Genomic DNA, 23,654 nt, shown 5'->3' on the forward strand with positions numbered 1-23,654 from the left:
CCGCTTGGCTGCCCGGGGCGCCAAATGCGGAGGCGCCCCCCAGGGCGGGGTGCCGCTCTGCTGCGTGTGTGCATCGTGCGTTGTGATGCCCCTCGCTGGCCCACCCCTCGCCTCTGTGACTCCACCCAGGGCCCACCAGCAGCAGGAAGGGAGAACTTCGCAAAGCGCTGGCACAGCAAGCTGAGCCCAGCCCTGCCGCGCCGAGCAAAGTTTTTGCCAGGTGGCGGGGCTCAGCTTGGGAGTTTCCAGTTGCGGGAGCGGGGTCCCGAGTGTAACCCCCTCCAGGGTGGAACCCGGGGCGGACCGTCCCCAACGCCCTGCCCTTGCTCTGCCCCTTACTACAGTGTCTGTTGCATTATGAGCTGTGGCTTTTTCATCACCATACCTCCAGGCCACTCTAAATTTTAAATGGTGGTGGGGGGGAACTGTATACCGTTATACCATCCCAAATTTTGTAAATGCAAAACTCCTGTGATTTCCCAACTTAGTGGGGTTGCTAGCAGATTTTTTTCCTTCTGGAAACAACAAACTAGATTCCACTAGATTTCCAGAAGTGGCTTCTATGCCATGTGAATTGTTGACAATGGAATACTAGATTGATATTACTGGGTATAGAAAATTTATTAATTTTTTTGTTTAAAGTTATGGATCATTTTTATTGAAATGATTTTTAATACCGTTTGCATATGACCTTGTACATTTTTTTAAAAAAGAAGATTAACAGTTTGTATGTAAAATAATTTGCTCATTAGTTAGTTCTGGTGCATTGTGAGCACACACAATTTGGCTATATATAGTGTTCATTTGACTCTTTCATTATAAAAATTTAAGCTATTACACTGCTCTATTCCATTAAGGCTTAAAATATGTATGTCATTTGTACATTAGGAAGATGAATGGAAGGAACTTAGTAATACTTCATGAGTACTCAGAAAGCACAACAAATGATATAGAGGTTGAAGCACATGTAGTTGTGTTGCTAAGAATGTTATTGTGCAGCAGTAGAGATGGCCTACATAATCCAGGGCCTTTCTCCTCTTAGTAGCCCTCTGAACAGAGAGGGAGAAACAAAAGGTTAAAAGGCAGAAGGCTACCTGAACATGCAGGCACATTTAATAAGAGGTGCAAAAAAAGATGTATAAGAGAAGGTTGAAGAAAGGATTCAGGACACAATAAGTTCAGGTAACATGTAGAGTCACTGATAGGGGTGGGTGGATCAATCTTTTCCCAGTCCTCTTTCCATTTTCAACATGTTCATTCATACGTCTGTTCTGTTCCTTGCAGTAGTCCATGGTAAATATTTTATTTTAAAATAGTATCATGGAAAATGTATGCTTAAACACTTATTTGCAATAAGATATTCAAATATATTTTCAGTCTCTATGTATCAATTTGTAAACACACACACACACACACACATATAATATAGTATAATATAATATAATATAAAACTATATATATATATATATATATATATATATATATATATATATATATGTGTGTGTGTGTGTGTGTGTATATACATACATACAGCAAAATGGTAATGCATTTTTGTATTATCTTTTTGAGCAAAAAAAAAATGTTTTGCAAGATTCAGAGGAATGCAAAACCTGAATGACAGTTGCCTTCCAAAGGATGTACAGTGGTACCTTCGGCTACAAACTTAATTTGTTCCCGAGTTCCGTTCTTAAGCCAAAACCATTCATAACCTGAGGCGCGCTTTTGCTAATGGTGCCTCCTGCTGCTGCCGCGCGACTTCCGCTCGCATCCCGGGGCAAAGTTTGCAACAAGGGGCATCTACTTCCAGGTTAGCAGAGCTCGTAAACTGCAGCGTTCGCAAGGAGGACGGTACGTAACATGAGGTTCCACTCTATTAGTCCAGAGGGCAGTGATCAGGTCAGTTCACTTAAACAAGCCAGACTAAATAAAATTACCTTCCATCTCTAGTCACTGCTCCTATATATGTGAAGATGCAGTGGGTGACCCTTCAATTGTTATAAATTAAACTTCTTGTCGGCATAAAGATCAGCATATTTTTTTAACCCAAATGTGCACTGATGTGGAAGAAAAGGACTTCACATTATCTGATATTTAGGAAGGGCTCAAATAATCGGTTCATATGTCCTTGAAGGTAAAGTATTAAAATGTGGTTCACTGAGGAGGGCAAATTAAGATTAGCTCCTGCATCCTACCAAATTTATAGCAATTTAGGGCACCCCCAAAGTGTGAACCAATCTAATTGACCTTACGGTCATGGCAATGAGAACATGATCATTATCAGACACTATGAGGTACCATACTTCGGCAGTGCAATTGTGTGCTCTTAACAGGGTTTTCAGTGGGGAAACCCACGGCATACATGTAAAATAGTTAATTCAATAGAATGAAGTTGTATTAAGGGAAAAGAAGTCATTTGCAGTGGACCAGCCTGGCCTAATGGTCCTAAACTTGCTTGAGACCAAAACACAATACTATTCGCAATGTAGTTTTGGTGTACAAAAAGGGCACGCGCGCGCACACACACACACACACACACACACACCATAAAGTAAAGTACATAAAGTACATATGTACAAAATGCATATTTTATGGATGAAAGCATTGAAAAGTTCATGAAAATGTGGGTACGAAACATGTACTATTTAAATGCTAACCTACTGTGCATTATTTCAAAAGATGTGAACAAAACAGGGTGGGATGGATGGTATGATTGAGTGCCAGTAAGAAGGTGAACTTAAAACTACTTAGTTCATCCTTAGAAGGAAGAACATTTTGCCCCCAAGGTTTCTAAACCCAGAGTTCACTCAAGCTTCTGCCAGCTATGAGTAACATTTAAATCAGCCTTAGTTTGATTTATAAGAAAATTATAACTTAACAGTGTGGGCCTTACAATGTGGAAAAAGGAAGAGAGCAATGTGGTGTACCAAGCTACTAAGAATAACTGATGTTATGTTAGTGTTGGTTGTATTCGGACCCCCGTCTTTCAACTTGATATTTGCTGTAGAGCCTAATTCAGTATTTCACTATGCCTTTCCCCCCACAGTTTCCCCTCACAGTCCCTAGCAAATACAATACAGAATGGGTTGTAAGGTTCCTCAACATCCTCTGCCTGCAGCAATCATCTCTGCATTACACCCTTCATTTATTTAACAGGCAGTTTTTATCCCTGCTCTCTTCTCTTGCTCGGGCGCATGAAGAAAGAGGCTCACACGGGTTCCTAATAGTTCTTTCATAAAAGGGGCAGCAGGGGGTGCTTAGCCGGCGGATTGTCTCACAGTTTCCCCCTGTGGTTAAATCACATTGTCTGTGATTAATTTGATGTTCAATACTTAGAGTTTCTGGGCTGATGCTTAATCAGACTAGTCATATATGAGGCACTGCTGTGTCACAGTAACCTAATGGGGGAGCTGGGCAAATGCACACAAACAAAGACCTACAGTTCGGTGGTGGTGGTGTGAAATTTAATGAGCAACAGACAAATGTATAAATTGGGACGTTGTTTCCTATTTTCCAATTTAGACACCTACTATTGGCATATTTCAAGGTTCTTTTAATAGGTTTTCAAGATGGTGGGTACAAATCATAGAATTGTAGAGTTGGAAGGGACCACGTGGCTCATCTGTTCTAGTCTTAACCCCTTGCAATGCAGGAATATTTTTCCAAACATGGGGCTTGAACCCACAACCCTAAGATTAAGAGTCTCATACCCTACCAACTTAGCTAAACGAAAGTGAATGATACACAGTTTGTGATGACAGAACATTAGACAGTAAAAATTATATGCCTGGTAATGTTGACTGTTATAGCTTTTTAGCTATGCAGTAAAAAAATATTAATATGAAAAGAATGTGTTTCTGTGCACAGAAGCAAGTCAGTTGTATCCTGTGACATAAAGCCTACCTATTAATATGTCTTGACAAACAGTTATTCAAATAAAGTACAGCTGAATATATTTGAATGGACTGTGGGGACATGAACTACTTTGGATAAACAGAAGTGCAGTTTGCTCATACATTTACATGGATGGAGTAACTTGGGGGATTATCTGTAGACTTGGATAACCAGAATGTTTTTTGATATGCATAATTTGGCTAAGGGGAATTCTAGTGTATTGTCAATCCCAATGCCCTGAAGTCCAGCTTCCAAGCATTATCATGCAAATTATATTTTTTTGAAAATTATATATTGTAAATGGAAAGCTGAAGTTCTTATGATTTCCCCCTTAAAATCTTGTTATTCATTAAAAAAAAACCTTTATATTAAAATATCCACAATGCAACTGCAAGAGTTGATAGTCGAGAACACAACTATGCCTGCATAAAAGCAGAAAAGGGCAAGATTTTATTTATTTATTTATTGCAGTCATATTGCTGGTGACATTTCCTAATAACTATTATTTTCATCATTATTTTACCTTTCCAGCAAGTCAGCAGCAAAAGCGAGTTTCAAAATACTTAATAGACAGAAGTAACAGTGTGTTCTGGATTAAAGCTGTAGTTCAATGCATTAATATTAATATTTCCAATTTGGAAGTGAGCTCTTTTGAAATGCTTCTTGTATGCATTTTGTGTTTGTACTACATACATATTAAGAAGAGTTTCATGGTATGTGTTACTTATCTGATTTTGTGGAATGAATAAATTGCATAGAACAATCTCCAAAACCCTTTGAGGTACTGGAGACATTTAGTAACAGAAACAGTATCAACAACTACTTGACAGCCACTTTGCAGCATCTAAGGATCTATATTGTAGCTGAGCAGTTTATATCAGAAATCCCAAATACTAGGCATAATCCAAATTTGGAACACATTTAAATCTTATTGTTTTCTTTTGGATTGTTAAGCATGTGCTTAAGTACCACTGGAATATTCTGATTTGAACTAGAGCTGGGTCAATATTTTCAGCTCATTTTTTATCTGCAATGTGGGAGAGAGGGAAACCTACCCAAATAAATAAATAAATAAATATTGAGGGGTCGCAAAATGGATTCACAAACTTCTCTGTGTGGGGCAGGGGACGGTTTGGCTTACTTTACTGTTGTTGTTGTTGTTGTTGTTGTTGTTGTTGTTGTTGTTGTTGATTAGTTGTGTCTGACTTTTCGTGACCCCATGGACCAGAGCACGCCAGGCACTCCTGTCTTCCACTGCCTCCCACAGTTTGGTCAAACTCATGTTTGTAGCTTTGAGAACACTGTCCAACCATCTCATTCTCTGTTGTCCCCTTCTCCTTGTGCCCTCCATCTTTCCCAACATCAGGGTCTTTTCCAGGGAGTCTTCTCTTCTCTTGAGGTAGTCAAAGTATTGGAGCCTCAGCTTCAGGATCTGTCCTTCCAGTGAGCACTCAGGGCTGAATTCCTTAAGAATGGATAGGTTTGATCTTCTTGCAGTCCATGGGACTCTCAAGAGTCTCGTCCAGCACCATAATTCAAAAGCATCAATTCTTCAGCGATCAACCTTCTAATCTAAGCATTTGTTATGTCTGCCCTGAAACCATAGCTGTCAACTTTCGGATTTGAAAATAAGGGATCACATGGCAGTGGTGGGCGGAGCCAGAAGCAAAAGTGGGCGGAGCAGCTAGAACGCGGCGTCCGTGCTCTTCCATAGATCAAGCTGTTTTGGGCTGCTGCTGCTGCTGCCGCCGCTACCGCACCGTCTTTTGCATGGCAACGCGGCCGGGATCGGTGCCTTGACATCGGTCAGGAGTGGCGGCCTCAGCTCAGCCGTGTGGCGCACCCTCCGGCTTCCTGCTGCTGCTGCAGTGCTGCAGCCCCTGCTCGGCTTGTGAGAGCAGAATGCTTTTGTGTCACCCCCACCCCATCCCCGCGCGCTTCCCCTCCCTCTGTGCAACCTGCCTTGCCAAGCAGCTATTAGAGCCGCCAGGCAAATCGAACCTTTCGCTGGGCAAGCCCCCGCCATGCACCCACCCTCCCTGGTGCAGCGAGAGCCCCTGCCAGAAGGGCTGAAGACGGGATTGGTTGATCGGTTCATTCATTCTACCTTACAATCCTCACCACAGATCAGTCCTCAAGGAACCTGTGCTGAGGAAACCGAGATCGCCAGTTTATTATTATTTTCTGTTTCTTTCCTTTTTCTAGGGGGGCGGGGGACACGTCCACGGCTTCAGTAAAACTCCTCCGTCAGAATCTAGTCAGGCAGAGGTGGGGGGAGAGAGGCAGCCAATGAAGGCTCAGCTAGGTGGGTATTTTTGTTGTTGTTCTTCTCCCCTGGCTTGCAGCATCCAATCCTTAAAGGCAGGAGGCGGGATTTATTCGCTGCAGCCTTTAACCCTTCATTGCCCATGACTTGTGAGCCGGGCAGAAAAAGCAGTCAGTCCTTTGAAATAGAAATGCCGGGATTTTGGAAAAAAAATCCGGGACAAAGGCAGGAAATGCATTTAAAAACGGGATTATCCCGCCGGAAACGGGACACTTGACACCTAAGCCTGAAACTATTCTGGGCATGAGCCATGCTGAAAGTAGAACTGTGCATAATTTCATCATGAATGTACACTTAAAAGTGTGTCTGTCTATGATCACAGCTGTCTATAATCTCAACACCTCACATGATTGTAACATGTGGATAACTAAAAATGTACAAATACTCCAGTACAAATAAGAACTGTAAACAAAATGAAACAAAATGAAGGTTGTTTTGTTTTTTTAACTGCCTAGCACCAGTATAGTGAGATAGTGCCCTAAAAAGCACACTGCTGTGTTCTGTAGTTCTCTCTGTATCCAAATGATTCCAAGGTCTGGCTAAAATGAGTCTTATCTAACCACGTTTATATATACTAAAGAGTATATACATCACTCGCATGCTGAGTTGTAAGGGACAATTTAACTACATTTTCAGGTTCCTGTTGAATGAAAGAAAGTGTAATTACCAAAACTGAATGTAAACCTTAGAGAAATGAGGAGATCACATAGTATTTATCGTAACAGTTTTCAATTCAAACCACCAAAGTCATGAGCTATGTTTCCGCTCCAGTTTTCTTCCCTTGTGTATGGCATTAGCTATTATACTGAAGGGCAAGAGCGAGGCAATCATCTCTCAGCTGCTGCATTATCAGGAGAGTGCTAGGTGTGCTCAGTGACCTCGAGTTAGCGAAAGAATCAATTTAAAAGGGGTGTAATTACACAGTAACTAAGCATTTAAATGCATAAATACACATGTTACAAAACAAATTGGTTTTCTGAGGTAGTTTTTAATTATACACATAATAGCTGGCCAGCAATTCCACACAGTAGTTTTCAGGTGCATCTCTGTATTTGACTTCAATGAGCTGAGGGGCAATAGGTAGCACCAGTTAAAATTGAGATACACTGCTGGAACAAATCTTTCAAGAGCCTTTTCCACTGGTAAGTACGAGCGCTCCAATTGGAGAACAGCCTTTACCAAAGGACTTTGAAGAAGCAAGAACTTGTGGCGAAAAGGAGAAACAAACAAAGAGGAAGGCATGTTGGCAAACCCTCACCTTGATCAACTCCTGCCCAGAAACCTATGTCCCCACTATAGAAGGACACGTGGATCCAGAATTGGCCTCCACAGTCACTTAGAGACTCACTGTTAAGACAATCTTACTCGGCTAAGAGTGATCTCCAAAGAAGAGGACACAACCACTAAAATGGGGTGGACCTGGGGAAAGAACATAGGTGACACATGGGTGGAGTGGTCCTAAGCAGTGTCCTATACTTCCCAGACCACAGCCACGTCCTCGTCGATGGCACAACTTTACCACAGCCATATGCCTAATGCGAGGAATTTCCCTCCACTTGACTGTAGAGGGAGGGGGAAAAAATACTAGTAGATCAGCAACTGCCCTGTCCGTGTCTTGTCATAACAGACCATAGAATAGGCAGTGACTCAATCATAGCACACCATTGCTGGTATATAAACCAAACCCAAAGAGATCATAACTCTTATGTCATTGTAAGCAGTGTGCAACTTTATATCCTGGGCCCCATGGTATCAATGCTTAGGGGTTCGCATGGTTAAAATGGTAAAATGTCACTTTGTACCCAAACAAAGCACTTTGTCCAAAGAGCCTGCCTTCACAACTCACCAAGCAACATGAGCACATTTCTAATGCTTTACTTCCTAGAACCCTAACAGGTACCTTGCCTTAGGGCTGCAGATTCAAGCACCCATTGCACTCCACCACAGAGAGTACCAGAACAGAACAACATTACACAGGTAAGCAAGAGATGGGGGAATGCATCCTACAAAGTATAACTGCTGCAAATGTCTCTCCACACATTTACGATCTGGGATTGTTGTCTTGTGTGAAATGGCATTGCTGTAACGCCTTTCCACAACCCCAACAGTGGGGAACAGCATACTCCAACATGTGGGAGATACTAATCCCTGTACACAGGTAAGTTCTCCATTGGCAAAGGCCACACACTCCTCTCTATTGAAACTGTTGGCCAAAGACTCTCAAAGCCAATCGCTCTTAACTTGCAGGACCACAGCACAGAGCACAGAGCACAACAAGCTGCCGCCACATGGACACAGTTCCACTGCAACCACCAAACAAGCAAATAATATAATAATAATAATAATATTTATTATTTGTACCCCGCCCATCTGGCTGGATTTCCCCAGCCACTCTGGGCGGCTTCCAACAGAAACCAAATACAACAATATCAAACATTAAAAACTTCCCTAAAAAGGGCTGCCTTCAGGTTTTTTCTGAATGTCAGGTAGTTGTTTATTTCCCTGACCTGTGATGGGAGGGCGTTCCACAGGGCGGGCGCCACTACCGAGAAGGCCCTCTGCCTGGTTCCCTGTAGTTTTGCTTCTCGCAGTGAGGGAACAGACAGAAGGCCCTCGGCGCTGGATCTCAGTGTCCGGGCTGAATGATGGGGGTGGAGACGCTCCTTCAGGTATACAGGACCGAGGCCGTTTAGGGCTTTAAAGGTCAGCACCAACACTTTGAATTGTGCTCGGAAACGTACTGGGAGCCAATGCAGATCTCTCAGGACCGGTGTTATGTGGTCTCGGCGGCCACTCCCAGTCACCAGTCTAGCTGCCGCATTTTGGATTAATTGCAGTTTCCGGGTCACCTTCAAAGGCAGCCCCACATAGAGCGCATTGCAGTAGTCCAAGCGGGAGATAACCAGAGCATGCACCACTTTGGTGAGACAGTCCGCGGGCAGGTAGGGTCTCAGCCTGCGTACCAGGTGGAGCTGGTAGACAGCTGCCCTGGATACAGAATTAACCTGCGCTTCCATGGACAGCTGTGAGTCCAAAATGACTCCCAGGCTGCGCACCTGGTCCTTCAGGGGCACAGTTACCCCATTCAGGACCAGGGAATCCTCCACACCTGCCCTCCTCCTGTCCCCCAAGAACAGTACTTCTGTCTTGTCAGGATTCAACCTCAATCTGTTAGCCGCCATCCATCCTCCAACCGCCTCCAGGCACTCACACAGGACCTTCACGGCCTTCACTGGTTCTGATTTGAAAGAGAGGTAGAGCTGGGTATCATCCGCATACTGATGAACACCCAGCCCAAACCCCCTGATGATCTCTCCCAGCGGCTTCATATAGATATTAAAAAGCATGGGGGAGAGGACAGAACCCTGAGGCACCCCACAAGTGAGAGCCCAGGGGTCTGAACACTCATCCCCCACCACCACTTTCTGAACACGGCCCAGGAGGAAGGAGCGGAACCACTGTATAACAGTGCCTCCAGCTCCCAACCCCTCTAGCCGGTCTAGAAGGATGTTATGGTCGATGGTGTCAAAGGCCGCTGAGAGATCCAGCAGAACTAGGAAACAGCTCTCACCTTTGTCCCTAGCCCGCCGGAGATCATCGACCAGCGCGACCAAGGCGGTTTCAGTCCCATGGTGAGGCCTGAATCCCGATTGGAAGGGATCCAAATGGTCCGCTTCTTCCAGGCGTGCCTGGAGTTGTTCAGCAACCACCCTCTCAATCACCTTGCCCAAGAATGGTAGATTTGAGACTGGGCGATAGTTGGCCATATTGGCCGGGTCTAACGATGTTTTTTTAAGAAGCGGTTTAATGACCGCCTCTTTCAGCGGGGCTGGGAAGGCTCCCTCACAGAGGGAAGCATTCACCACCCCGCACAGCCCATCGCCCAGCCCCTCCCGGCTAGCTTTTATAAGCCAGGATGGGCAAGGATCAAGGAGACAGGTGGTTGGTTTCACTCGTCCAAGCAGCCTGTCCACATCCTCGGAGGTAACAGACTGAAATTGATCCCACGCAACTGGACTAGACAGGACTCTGGCACTCTCCCGCCCTGGCCCTGCTCCCACGGTGGAGTCTATCTCTTTCCGAATCTGAGCGATTTTATCTGCAAAAAACTTTGCAAACGCATTGCAGGAGATCTTGGGGTCCCTACCAGGCCCCGATGACGAAGGTGGCTCCGATAGATTCCGAACCACCTGAAAGAGTCTCCTGCTGCTATTTTCCGCAGATGCAATAGAGGCGGTGAAGAAAGTCTTCTTCGCCGTCGCTATCGCCACTTGGTAGGCTCGACGTTGAGCTCTAACCTGTGTTCGGTCGGATTCAGAATGGGTTTTCTGCCACCGGCGCTCTAGCCGTCTCAACGATTGTTTCATCGCCCTCAGCTCCGGGGAAAACCACGGGGCTGTCCGGGCTCCATGCAACCGGAGAGGGCGCTTCGGAGCCAAACAGTCAATAGCCCTGGTTAGCTCCACATTCCAGCGGGCCACCAGGGAATCGGCTGAAAGGCCATCAACATGGGATAAAGTATCCCCTACCACTCTCTGGAAACCATTTGGATCCATTAAGTGGCGGGGGCGGACCATCCGAATTGGTCCCACCTCCCTGCAGAGGGGAAGGGTTGCGGAGAAGTCCAGTTGTACCAGGAAGTGATCTGACCATGGCACTTCTTTAGTTTCACTTTTTTTTAATGTCAGATCACCAACATCCATAGAGGTGAATACCAGGTCTAAGGCATGTCCTCGGCTATGAGTTGGACCAGACTTATTCAGGGACAGCCCCATGGAGGCCATGCTTTCCACGAAGTCCCGAGCGGCCCCTTGTAAGGTCGTGTCGGCATGGATGTTAAAATCCCCTAGGACGACCAAACTAGGTGACTCCAGGAGAACATCCGCCACGACCTGAAGCAGCTCGGGCAGGGAATCCTTGGTGCAGCGGGGAGGTCGGTACACCAAAAGGAATCCTGTACTGCCCCTATTGCCCAACTTCCAGAACATGCACTCAGAGAACTGGGTCTTCCCAATAGGACGCCTGGTGCAAACTAATGACTTCCTAAAAATCACTGCAACCCCCCCCTCCCCGCCCAGATGGCCTGGGTTGCTGTGCGTAAGAGAAACCTGGTGGACAAGCAGCGGCAAGGACAGGCCCATCCGCTTCATCCAACCAAGTCTCTGTTACACATGCCAGGTCAAGTCCACCATCCACAATCAAGTCGTGGATGGCAGTGGTTTTATTCAACATTGACCTGGCATTGCACAGCAGCATCTTCAGGTCATGTGGGTATCCCTTGCTGAATCCAGTATCCGTCCGGTCAGGACCAGACCCGGAGGCAGGAATAGTCCTCAGACAACGACTAAACCTGCCTCCTCGGCAATGACATGGTCTGGTCTTAGCGTAAGCAAAGGTATGTATACTTACAGTCACTGAAAAGGCTGAGGTATGAACACTGACTCTTTCTCACATTCCCTCACCAAGGCCTGTAGTGCCTTTAGGCTCAGCAACTATGTCCTCCATCTGCTAGCTAATGCTTGTGTCTCCTCTTGCCTTTCCTAGCCCACTCGGAGAGAAGTACAGGATTCATCCCATGTCCTGCTCTACGCAGACCAGGAGGGAAGTCCCACATCAATCACTAGCAGTGACCAAGATGCTCCTGGCTGTTTCTCTGTCGGTTTGAAAACCTACTTGCTCCAGGAAGGTTCATTCATAACATGAAGGCCACAAGGGACACAGCCACTATCCCAGCCACAGGAGTCTTACGGGGATGATTCGCTGACAACTTCACAGACATCTTTCCCTTTCAGGATGCACTCCATCCTGCTGTTCAATAAAGGCTTTGACATTTCCCCATGTGTTGTGCCTTTCCTACTAGGGACTAATAGATTGGGACCCCTTTATCCCACTGTAATAGGATCTGATTTCAGCTCTCCTCCAAATAGGCCTCTCATTGGGGAGACTCGGGGCAGCAAACTAGATAGGCTTAAGGTTTGTGGCCTCTCCTCTCTCTACTCAGTTTCCATGGACTGTGAGGAGAATGACCTCTCAGGGCACACAAATGGGATGGCTGCTGCAGCCAAGAGTGTATGAGGCAGTCAGTTGGGGGGGGTAGTGGGGGAAAGGAAAGACAGGCAGTGACAAGGGAAGATGATTCTGGGGAGGGATGATGAGCCCTGCTGGGATGCTGCCCAGCAGAGCTGGCTTATCAGGCAACATAGAAAGGTGGGATTGGTCACATAGTTGCAAGGAAGAGGCTGTTGGCCAAAAGAGCTGGTTGGCCTATGCAGGAGCCAGATGATTGGTTATGTTTTTGTTTGCCATTCATGAAAAAGAGAGTGACAGTACTTTCCCCCCTTTCCCTGATGGGGCTCAACCTCCCACTGCCTACCTCACTAACTGAGCCCTGGACAGTTCTGCTGTTAGTGTGTGCCTGTGGCTTCTCTTGATGTCCATTGTAGTCCCTTCCTTCTCAGTCTTGGTATTTTTCTCTCTTAGTGGGTCTTGAACCTTTATCTGGATATGCTTTCTGCGGCTGTCCTGCTGAGGGAGGACTATAGCTGCTCTTTGCTGCAACCTCTCCTTCCTTCCTTCTTCTTTGTTTCAAAACGCTCTAAAATGCAGTGTTGAATTTTTGTGTTGTGCTCTAGAATAGTGCTTGTAATGTGGCTGGAAACCCTGACTTTAGGGGTGTCTGTGTTTGACAGTGGTGCAGTTCTTTCTGAGTGGATATAGCAACCATTTCATTGGTATCATGGCAGTGTATCTGTCCCTTTGTTGCAATGTAACTATTGGATTGCTCTGTTAATTCACTAGAAATATAGCCATTCAGTTTTATGGACTGTTCACGGTTGATCCAGGTGCAGGTATGTATGTATGTATGTATGTATGTATGTATGTATTTACTTATTTTTGTAGATCACATTGTTGAAGTATTTCAGCAGATACACGGTACCACAATCTCTGAGCAATGTGAGATTCCAGGGGTTCCAGGCACTTACACAGGCACTTGTTTCCTTTGGGAATGAGGCACAGCATAGACTGTGGTGTCAAATTAGGTTAGTCTGCTGCAAAAAGCTGACCAGACAAATTCCTCACCATCTCTAATTGCATTTTGCAGTTGCATCAGTGAAATTGAATGTTCCCAGTGAATTATGGGAAATACTCTGCAACAGATGGAACTATCATTAGACCTTATAATAGCTGGGAAATGACCTATCTTGAAATTTAGAAATTATAGATGCTATGTACAGTATGTGATGGATTCATTGGTTTGATTCATGTAGCTCTTGCTTATGATAGCCTTGATAATATGAATGTGTTTGAAGGAGTAGCTTCTAAAAATGGGGACATTCTGACACTAATGCCAATAGTATGTATCCTACAAAAATATTCCATCTTCCTCTCTTCCACCAGACTTCAAGTTCTCTATTTGTCCTTGAACATTAACTGAATACAGAATGGATGGTATAGCTTCACAGGCATATAAAATATGGATAGGCTAAAAAGTTCCACTGAATTACACACTGAGCCTTGTACAACAACATACGTTCTTAAAATGACTACAGAGTTCTAATTCACTCAGGTTGCTAGGGGAACATTACAAATCACAATAGTGGTCGCTGTACAACACAGGAAATGTACCAATATATTCATTCCAAAGTAATCTGTTGATATTTATAGTGTGTGCATCGACTTTTTAACCATATAAATTTCTTATTGTATTAAGGAAGCATTCTCTTTGCACCAAACAAAAGCAAAACAAATGAGGATATATGCTGGCGTTCATGCACTTTCAAGAATTTATTTTGCTGTTTCAATTTTATATTGCTTCATGGAGGCAAGTGGGTTGTTGAAATCCTAGTTCGGAGACTCCATACTCCCAAAATAGATCACTGATTTAAATTGCTAGGGAAAATGTACTTGAATACAAGGTATTTTTTTAGCTACATCAAGCAGGACTTGAAAATAGTGGAAATAATATGGATATAGCTTGGTCAAATGTATAAAAGTAAGAAAGCAGGTTATTTTACTTTAGATCCAACTTTCCCCACATATAAACATTTAATACTCTAAGTTTGACTGTTCCTGAAGCAACGTTAGTGTTCTTCTCTCTCACAGCATTCAGCTACAAGACCTTGTCTTGGATGATGTCAGTGCTTACAACATAATAGTAGGAGGCAAGGAATTAGGATTGGGAATTCTGTGGGCAGTGGTGGGGCTGCAACAATGGCAGGTAGTAAAGTCTCAGGCCCAAATATGTGTCAGTTTGGTACAAGTGTGTACATATGGTTGAGGACATGTAACAATCCAACAGGAGAGGGCAAAGTGTTCTCAAAGTCAGTCTTCTTCCTTCACAGCCCTTCTTAAGAAAATCCATTTAGAATCAAACGATGCAAGTAAGGCTACCTCTCTTTCTATGTAAAAATAGCTGTAGGACTACTGTGTTCAACAGCAGTCGACTCCATCTACAGCCTTCAGTGTGGTAGTTTTCACCAACTCAGGGAAAATAAAAACCCTGATCACAAAGGTACTCCCAAATTCCAGTTTTCAGGCAATTTAGTTTGTTATTTATTAATTGATTAATTAATAGATATTTCATATGGGCATAAGAAAAGCCCTGCAGGATCAGGCCAAAGTGCCACCTAACTCAGAATTCTCCCCTCACAGTTGCCAGGCAGCTGCTTATGGGACACAATTATCAATCTCTCTCTGTTTCTACAATATATATACCCGGTATATATATATCCCATGCATTGTATTCATCATCCTGAAGTATTTGCTGCGTATTTCCTCTCAGCCTACTTTTTGCTGGTTTAACTTGCTCTTTTAATCTCATCTCAGAAGGCAGGCTCTCTATTCATCTGAGCTATATCTGTCTCTCTGCTTTCATTACTGCTTCAGTCAATCTTTTTGATAAAGTTTTAGCATCTTAGACCCCATCTGCACTATATATGTAAAGCAGTACCATACCATTTTAAACAGGCTCCTATCTCTTCCGCGGCCCCTCCCCCCCAGTTGCGGTTTTTAGAGTGGTTTAAACATCAATACCCCAAATTTCTCACATACTTTACTGGTCTCATGTTCAATTTCCCACACTAACTAATTCTCTTAACATTTCTTTAAGAGCTGGATTTGTATCCCCCCCCCCCGCAAGATTATAGCAGCCAACTCCTAGGGTCTGAGGTCCCTTCAGCCTCCCCAGTAAAATATTTGAGAGCCCCCCCCCATTAGAGTGCTATTTCTTTTCAAATGATACTTTTTATCTTCTATTGTCACTGAAATGGTTCTAGTTCATCATGTTATATTAATCTTATACATGCCTCCTCAGAAGTGCCTCATTGAATTCAATGGGGCATACTCCCCTGTAAATGAGTATAGGATGATATCCTAAAATGACATAACGAACAGCTACACCCCCTGCCCCAACCCCAACCCATACTATAAGAGAATATATTTTGACACCATATTTGGGTTCATGCTGCTGTAATGCCTATTTAATGCTATAAACCTAACTATGGCTGAAAAGTGGCTTCATTGTTTATGCATATACTTTTCAGTCAAAGCTATGTTTTCATTTGCACAGCTCCCTAAATTAATGCCATATTCCTGGAGTACATTGCCCCCCAACCCCGACCCCCCAACTAGATAGCTGGAGAAATTTTCTGTTATTTAGCTTTGCGACGTACTGTACTCAATCTTCTCTTTTGCCTCCCACTCCTTTCAAAAAAATAACAACATATTTCATTCTTTTCCCTGATTCATACACACTAGCCTTCTCAAATTTTCAAAGAATGTTTCCTTAATGCTGTTCCAAGCTAACAAAGCATATTGTGTTACGGCATCTGGTTTTTGAAGCCCTATTTCTATGCTCAAACAAACTAATACAATAAATATGCTTTGCACAGAGCTTATTGTTTCTCCTCTCCTAGTTTGCTCTGTGCACTTTTAGCATTGTAAAACATCACATTGTCTTTTAAAGTGAATGCATACAACCTACACCACTTTGAAGGAATAAAATATGCAGCTATAACCCAGTGGCCCTCTTGTAAAGGCATTTTCTCTTCTTTTCTGTAATTACATATATTTGCATATTTGTAAATATTTGTGAGAATGTTGTTTTGACAGTGAGCTGAACGTATGCTTGTCATTACCACCTACTATTCTATTAATCTCCTTATCGTTAACATAGACATGATGTCTTTCAATGCCATTTTTCAACTGTCCTCCCTCCCAATAACACAAACACTACACTTCTGAGGAAAAATGGCTCCTTGAACTAAAATAAATGCTAATAGAATTATGTTCAAGTCATTCGGCATAGAATAGTAGCCTTAATTTTTATAAGTCATTTCTAAAATCTACCCCTTGATGTCACCAATGTGTGCCGAACTTCACATTATCAATGTTGCTTTATTGTTTGTAAATTGCAATTCTTACACAAAACTACATAATTTTCTACAAGTCAATAATTATAAATCACAAAACCCTGCTTTAAAAGTTAGTCACATAGTACTGCAGGGGGGAAACTGCAGCTACTCCGTTCTACCATTCTCTTTACATTTTAATGCAGAACATCTTCATTGCATATTCATTGCAGATGATGTCTAAGTGAGCTGACAGGAACTCTTCTGTTTACCATTGCAGGCTGACTAGAGTTTGAATTAGCCTATGAGGTGTCCCAGTGTACCATTACATGGTCAGATGCTGCCTACATTACACAAAACACGGCACAATTTTGAGAACAATAAACTGGGTTGTACATTCTCCATCGGAACTCAATGAAGGTCAAGAAAAGTTGTCACGTCAATGGGGTAAGCCAGGTGCCAAAACAGGGCAAGAGGAGAAAAAAACCAGCATGACATTCTTAAAAATGAATTGTTGCTAAGGCTCGTGGTTCTATTTTAGGGTGGATTTTAAGGTTCCTTCAGATATTAACATTCAAGCACACAGTCCACTTCTGGGTGCAGTCCTCCCATGTTACATTGATAAAATAGTATGAAAGGAATCCATATTGCCCTTGTTTCCTGGAATAGCGGTGAGGATGTAGGAGGAGTTATGGTCTGACGTTACTACTGAGCTGGGGGGACTTGTTTTATATGACATGTCATGCACTCAGAGTAATGCCACATTTGCTGGTGAACTGACTTTAATTTCCATGTTACGTTGGATGGATGAAGGATACCTTCATTACAGACTTGGAGCATTTCCTATGAAATCATGGCTTTCCTAACTAGAGCTGATTTAAAGGGAACTGTTTTATGACTGAAAGCACTGGACTCTTTGTTAGATTTATTAACTTTTTCTTTCTCCCAGTGTTCAAATCAGGTAGAGCTGAGATGGGATGATAATAAGCAAACTATCCCATTTAGTTGATTGCTTTGTGTTTTATGTAAATTATTATACTTTGATGCTATAAATTATTATAAATATGAGGCTTGAATTAATCATTACTTTAATACAGCTAAGAATAAGTGCTTCCTTTTAGGCTTATTGAAAGTGAATTTAGAATGTCACATTTTATTTGAATTCATATGAAAATTAGAACATTGAAAATACATTGAAAATAAAGAGCCATGAATAGGCTATTGTTCCTTAGCAAATAAAAAAGCCAAGAACAAATTGGTTTGGCAGATGTCAAGGAAAGAAACAACTATCTGACTTTTAGAAGACATCTGAAGGCAGCCCTGTTTAGGGAAGTTTTTAAGGACTGATTTTTTAAATTATGTTTTTAGATATGTTGTAAGCTGCCCACAGTGGCTGGAGAACCCCAGCCAGATGGGCAGGGTATAAATAATAAAATTAGTAGTAGTAGTAGTAGTAGTAGTAGTAGTAATGCTACATAGTGATTGAGTAACACTGGGAAGTACTACTTACTGCTTCTTAACTCAAGAAATCTGTTCCACTGTGTTAGCTGTAGAAAAGCATTGCTGCTGCCATAATTAAAATGAAATCACTGGATTATAATATTTCCATCTAATAGTGAGTTCAGGTGGTTCAATGTCTTATGAACCTGGAAGCAGAACAGGACTATCCAAAAGCCAATGTAGTGATTCTCTCTAATAGTGAGAAGTCCCTGTTTAAAAACTTCCTTTGGGAACCTTATACTGTAACTTACTCTGTGGATGGCAGCTGAGCCTAGTGTGGGTGTGGTTTGTTAAGAGTGCTTGAAATGGTAGCTCTGTGATAGATAATTTTTAATTCCGGGGATTCTTTTTTTCCCTTTCTTTTTTTGGGAAGAGGAGGAGGTGTGCATGCAAACCAGATCACAGAGTGCAACAAGTGGAGGGGAGGTCCATTGTTGAAAGGTGCTTTTCAGGCAAATAGCTCTGTATATTCGGTTGCAGAAGTACAGTGACTTGGATAAAGCATTGTGGCCTGATGGAGCTTATAAAACTACAAACTTCCTGTAGTGTTCATCTACTGCCAACTCTTAAGGCCAATAATTGCAGAGATTATATCTGATGGAGAGAAGATATAGCCAGGAATAAGATGGGTGTGTGTCTGTGTGTGATTAATCAAATGGCCTCTGGGAGTGAGCAGCATTTGGTCTTCTTCTTCTTCTTTTTTTTTTAAAAAAACAACAGCTTAAATGAGTGGTAAAGAAAGAACCTATAATTCTCTTGAAAGAAACTACACCTACAGATTATCCATCATGTTTTGTGGGACTGGCATTATTGAAAATGTTTGAAAATTTGCAATGCATATTTTGTGTATTGTGTAGTGTACTCTTGTCTGCTCTGTGCTGGTAATACTGCACTTCCAGGAAGAAAAACCTTTTTTAATATATTTAATATGTGGTATTTACAGATATCCAAAATTGAACCTGTAATGACACAATCACTGCATTCAGCTGAAAAATTAATTTTACAGGGGGTAGAGAGCAATGGAGCTTTAAAACTATGAAGTCACAAAAAAACTTCTTGAATTATCAATTGTGGTTTTTTTATGATAAAGTAGTGTTAACATTGACACCAGAGTCAACGCACAATGTGCATTTTCTGCAAATTCTATTGAACGTTACCGTCAGATCCGTTGGAAGGCTTAATTTCCATTCGTTTCCTTCTGAACTCCTGACATTTGAGTGTAATTCAAATTATTTTGATGGCTTATGCTGTTTGTAATACACATTTTACATTTGAAATGTCTTTAGATGTAAAAAAAACTTCTGACTTGGATACTAAGCACTGTGAGTGGAGTTCAGCTCATAGAAAAGAGATTCATCACCACCCTCTTCCTTTAGCCTCTTGCACCACTCATGTAGCCATTCCATTGGATTCAAGTCACTGTTACTAATTAGCACATTATGAAATTTCTAAGACACAGCTTCATCACAGAATCTTATGATGATGCCTGTCTTATAGTATGCAGTCATTATATTACGCTTCAGAATTTGCATTTCTTTCTCAGTCCAGTGATAATTACATTTAAGGCAAATGTAAAAGGTCATATGGTAGAATCTGTTTCAACATTTTTATTTTATTTTTAACGTCATGTTTAGAATGAGTACGGCCCTGGACCTTTGGGGGAGGCTTTGCACTAGTTGTAAAATTTATTGTTGGAATGAACATGTACGTAAATTGTGAGTAAATATCAGTTACATCACTTAATATCCGAAACGACTGATCATCTTTGATGATCAAAGTTCAATGGGAGGAATAGCATTTTAATACGAAAAAGAAATACTATCAGTGATTTAAACATTATTGCTGAATTATGCATATCAGCTCCACAGACACTTTTTAATCCAAGCCAAATAACTTGATTGTACTAGCCATTGGCCATGACAAATCTGAATCAAAAATAAATACAAGCAAAAGCCATGCCACAAATAATAGTCTCTGTTTAGATCTCTCCGTCTTCCTTACAGTTCGCTGCTATAATGTCCAGGGTCTTCTTTCTGATCTTATTGGCCGCCAAAGCAAAACTTTTCATTTTCTTTCTCATAGATGATAGATTGAAATCTGTCCCATTCCAGCTAAAGACATTCAGTATTCAGCATACTTACTCAAGACAGGCAGTATTCAACATACTTACTCAATAGGCTGTTTTGGAGAGGCCACACCCACCAGTCCTATGTCTGGCACAATGGCTTTGCAATTCTCTCTGCTCTTTTCCTTTTACAGCTCCAACATAAAGTGTGCAAAGGAGAATGGGTAGGATCACAAAGGGTTTCCAAAGGCTTCCCATGCTGCTGATTTCCATCCCTGAGGTTGGAAGTAGAATAGGGAAGTCTGGGAACAAAGGGGGGAAATCTCCCCTTCATTCCATTTTCTTTCTGCTGCTGCAGACTCTTTGTCAGGGTTCTTTCAGTGACAGCGGGCGCTTGGAAATCCAGCAAGGGAGGTTGACAGCTGGCCAGGACCTGTAACATCATGCGATCGGCAGGTGGATTGCCTCACCTACCTGCCATATTTGGCCAATAAGGCCATTCCTGGTAAGAATCTGACCCATGAAGCCAAAAACATTCCGCGCCTCTGGGAGTTTTGACTGTGAAATGGACCTTCCTCTCCCTCTCTTTCCCCTGTTCTGAAGTTTCCCCCAACCCTCTGAAAGTTATTTTGGAAGTGCACAGGTTGTACACATTGTGGGGGGGAGGGAGTTATGTGCAACAAGTGGAAATCTTAGTGCTGACAGTGTGATGGCATTGGGTGCTACCTTCAGATGTAAATATCTTTACTATTAACAGGGAATAGCTGGATTTTTATATCTCTAGCTACTTTTTATCTTCTTTTTTTTTTAAAAAAAAACCACGGTTACATAAAAAGTATTTTGCATCTTAATCATTGCCCTTACCTAAGGACTTGAAAGGGTACAAAATGTGTTTTTCAACCTTTGTGGTATTGCCTTTAAAGTTATTTTCCACTGAAACAATTATGTAATTAAGTGTGAGTATAATAGGTTTACAAAGACAAAGGATAAAACGTCCACATGTAACAGATCACTGAACTCTGGCATACGGTCAAAACAAATTTGTATGTGATTTGATTTTATAATGATTTCTTTTATTTCGTGCCAACTAACTATTACACAAATAGCATGTTTTGGATCCCATTAAAATTATTCCTAGTTTCTTTATCTTCTTCAATACAACTGTAAATATTCACCCGCACAGAGTTACTGTGGTTCTGCATATGTTATTGTTATGAAAGCACATCACATCAGTCATTTTGAAACATATGTCTGCTCAGCAAAGGCGGCAACGAACTGAAAAAATTGGTATTTTGTTTGTGTTTTTAAAATGGCTTTGCTCTGCAGAGAGGGGGAGAAAACTAGAGTTATCACACACACACACACACACACACATACACACACACACCCATGAAAAATGCACACATATGATATTCAGCTCACAAGTGATCACACAATTTGGCAATAGTTTAAAAGTTTCTTGAACTATATTTAAGCAGTTTAGGGATTCCTTGACTTCCAGCATATTTGAATGACTCTTGTTGACATCCTGCTCTTACGGGAGCCTGAAAATAGCCGCTGCTACACCCATTGTTGTTAACCTGTTGAAGGTACCGGTAGTCTAATTGCAGTAAGGGATATTGAAAGTTAGCAAGGTCTGTTCCAACCCATATTTGTTGCAACCAGCACTGTTTCTTTCTTTTTGCTGAAGTTTATCTTCAAAATGTGTGGACGGACAGAAAGCCTCCTGGGAGGAAGTTCCATAGATGGTATGCCACTACCAAGAATATCTTATTACCACCCTCCCAATTTTATCATTTGGATTGGACCACATGCAAGAAATCTTTTGATTATAATTCCCTGGTCATTTGGACGCTGCATCAGGTCCTTCAGGGCTTGATGAGCTTGAGAACAAAACTTTTGTTGTTGTTGTTCAGTCGTTCAGTCGTGTCCAACTCTTCGTGACCCCATAGACCAGAGCACGCCAGGCACCCCTATCTTTCACTGCCTCCCGCAGTTTGGCCAAACTCATGCCAGTCGCTTCGAGAACACTGTCCAACCATCTCATCCTCTGCCATCCCCTTCTCCTTGTGCCCTCCATCTTTCCCAACGTCAGGGTCTTTTCCAGGGAGTCTTCTCTTCTCATGAGGTGGCCAAAGTACTGGAGTCTCAACTTCAGGATCTGTCCTTCCAGTGAGCACTCAGAGCTGATTTCTTTAAGGATGGATAAGTTTGATCTTTTTGCAGTCCATGGGACTCTCAAGAGTCTCCTCCAGCACCATAATTCAAAAGCATCAATTCTTTGGCGATCAGCCTTCTTTATGGTCCTGCTCTCACTGGACCATAAAGAACTTTGAATTGGTTTAAATAATGATGAGCCATTTATTTCCTTGTGGTGTTAATACCTCATCCTGCTGTGCAAACCCTTATTTGCTTTCACATGAAACTGATAAATAGATAGATAGATGATAGATAGATAGATATACACGCTTTTCAAATGCCTTCATCTGCTTTATTAAATTGTATTGCATTATAATATAAAATTATTTCACTTTTAAACGGTAAGTCATTTTACGTATAAGATATCTTTTTTCTGTTCACATCATTGTAGTATACTGTCTGCTAATTTCTGAACATATACACAAATGCATGTCCAGAGCTTTATAAAAAATGTATACCGCTATGATGTGAGGAGCAGAAAAATAAAAACTACAAATCTTCTAATGATTATATATTTCATTTTATATTTCTGTAGTCTTTCAAACTGTAAAACATTAATTTTCAAAGACTTCCTAGAGACAGATACTTTCCCTCTGTATTTACTTTTATTACTCTATTATTATTTTTGAAAAAAAGATAGTAATTCTTTTTCTGTCAAAAACTTTTATGCCCGTGACACTGCTGCACTATTCAATATCCCTAGCTTGGTCAGATGTATATTACACTAGAGCATGTTGAATTTTTTTCAGCTTTCAAATTCCAAAAATGAGGGGTGCTAAAAAGTTGAAACATGACTTGGGAATTCATAGGATATTTCAGTTAAATTAATAAAATTTAGTTTTGCTTAGTAAGTAGTTTGTGTGTTAAATTGCAATAAATAAATAAATTTAAAAAGTTTGCCAAGTACTTGCAGTTATTTTATTTATTAAAATAATGTAACTTATAACTGCTGCCTCCCACATTGTTTTTGCTGCACTAGCAGCACCTAAGTGACCTCTCCAGAGCACAAGCCTGGGCAGTGTGTATGGAGGTCCTGGACTGCCCAGACGGTAAAACCGCCCCCTCTGGCCTTGCTGATGTGGTCCAAATGAAAGCAGAGCAATATGTTTGGCACCAGCTTTGCTGCAATAGTTGCTGGAAGGAGACATACAGTGGTACCTTGGTTCTCAAACTTAATCCATTCCAGAAGTCTGTTCCAAACCCAAAGCGTTCCAAAACCAAGGCACGCTTTCCCATAGAAAGTAATGCAAAATGGATAAAACAGCAATTTAACATGAATTTTACTATCTAACAAGACCATTGATCCATAAAATGAAAGCAATAA

The 23,654-nt window shown here is 42.0% G+C and overlaps 1 protein-coding gene across 1 annotated transcript in view; it reads left to right on the top strand.

Moving 5' to 3' along the window:
* The window catches only part of CSMD1 (CUB and Sushi multiple domains 1), a 930,570-nt gene that overhangs the window by 666,862 nt on the left and 240,054 nt on the right, over positions 1 to 23,654 (top strand). The gene's annotated exons all lie outside the window — the stretch shown is intronic.

This window comes from Lacerta agilis, chromosome 3, assembly GCF_009819535.1.
Source record: "Lacerta agilis isolate rLacAgi1 chromosome 3, rLacAgi1.pri, whole genome shotgun sequence".
NCBI lineage: Eukaryota > Metazoa > Chordata > Lepidosauria > Squamata > Lacertidae > Lacerta > Lacerta agilis.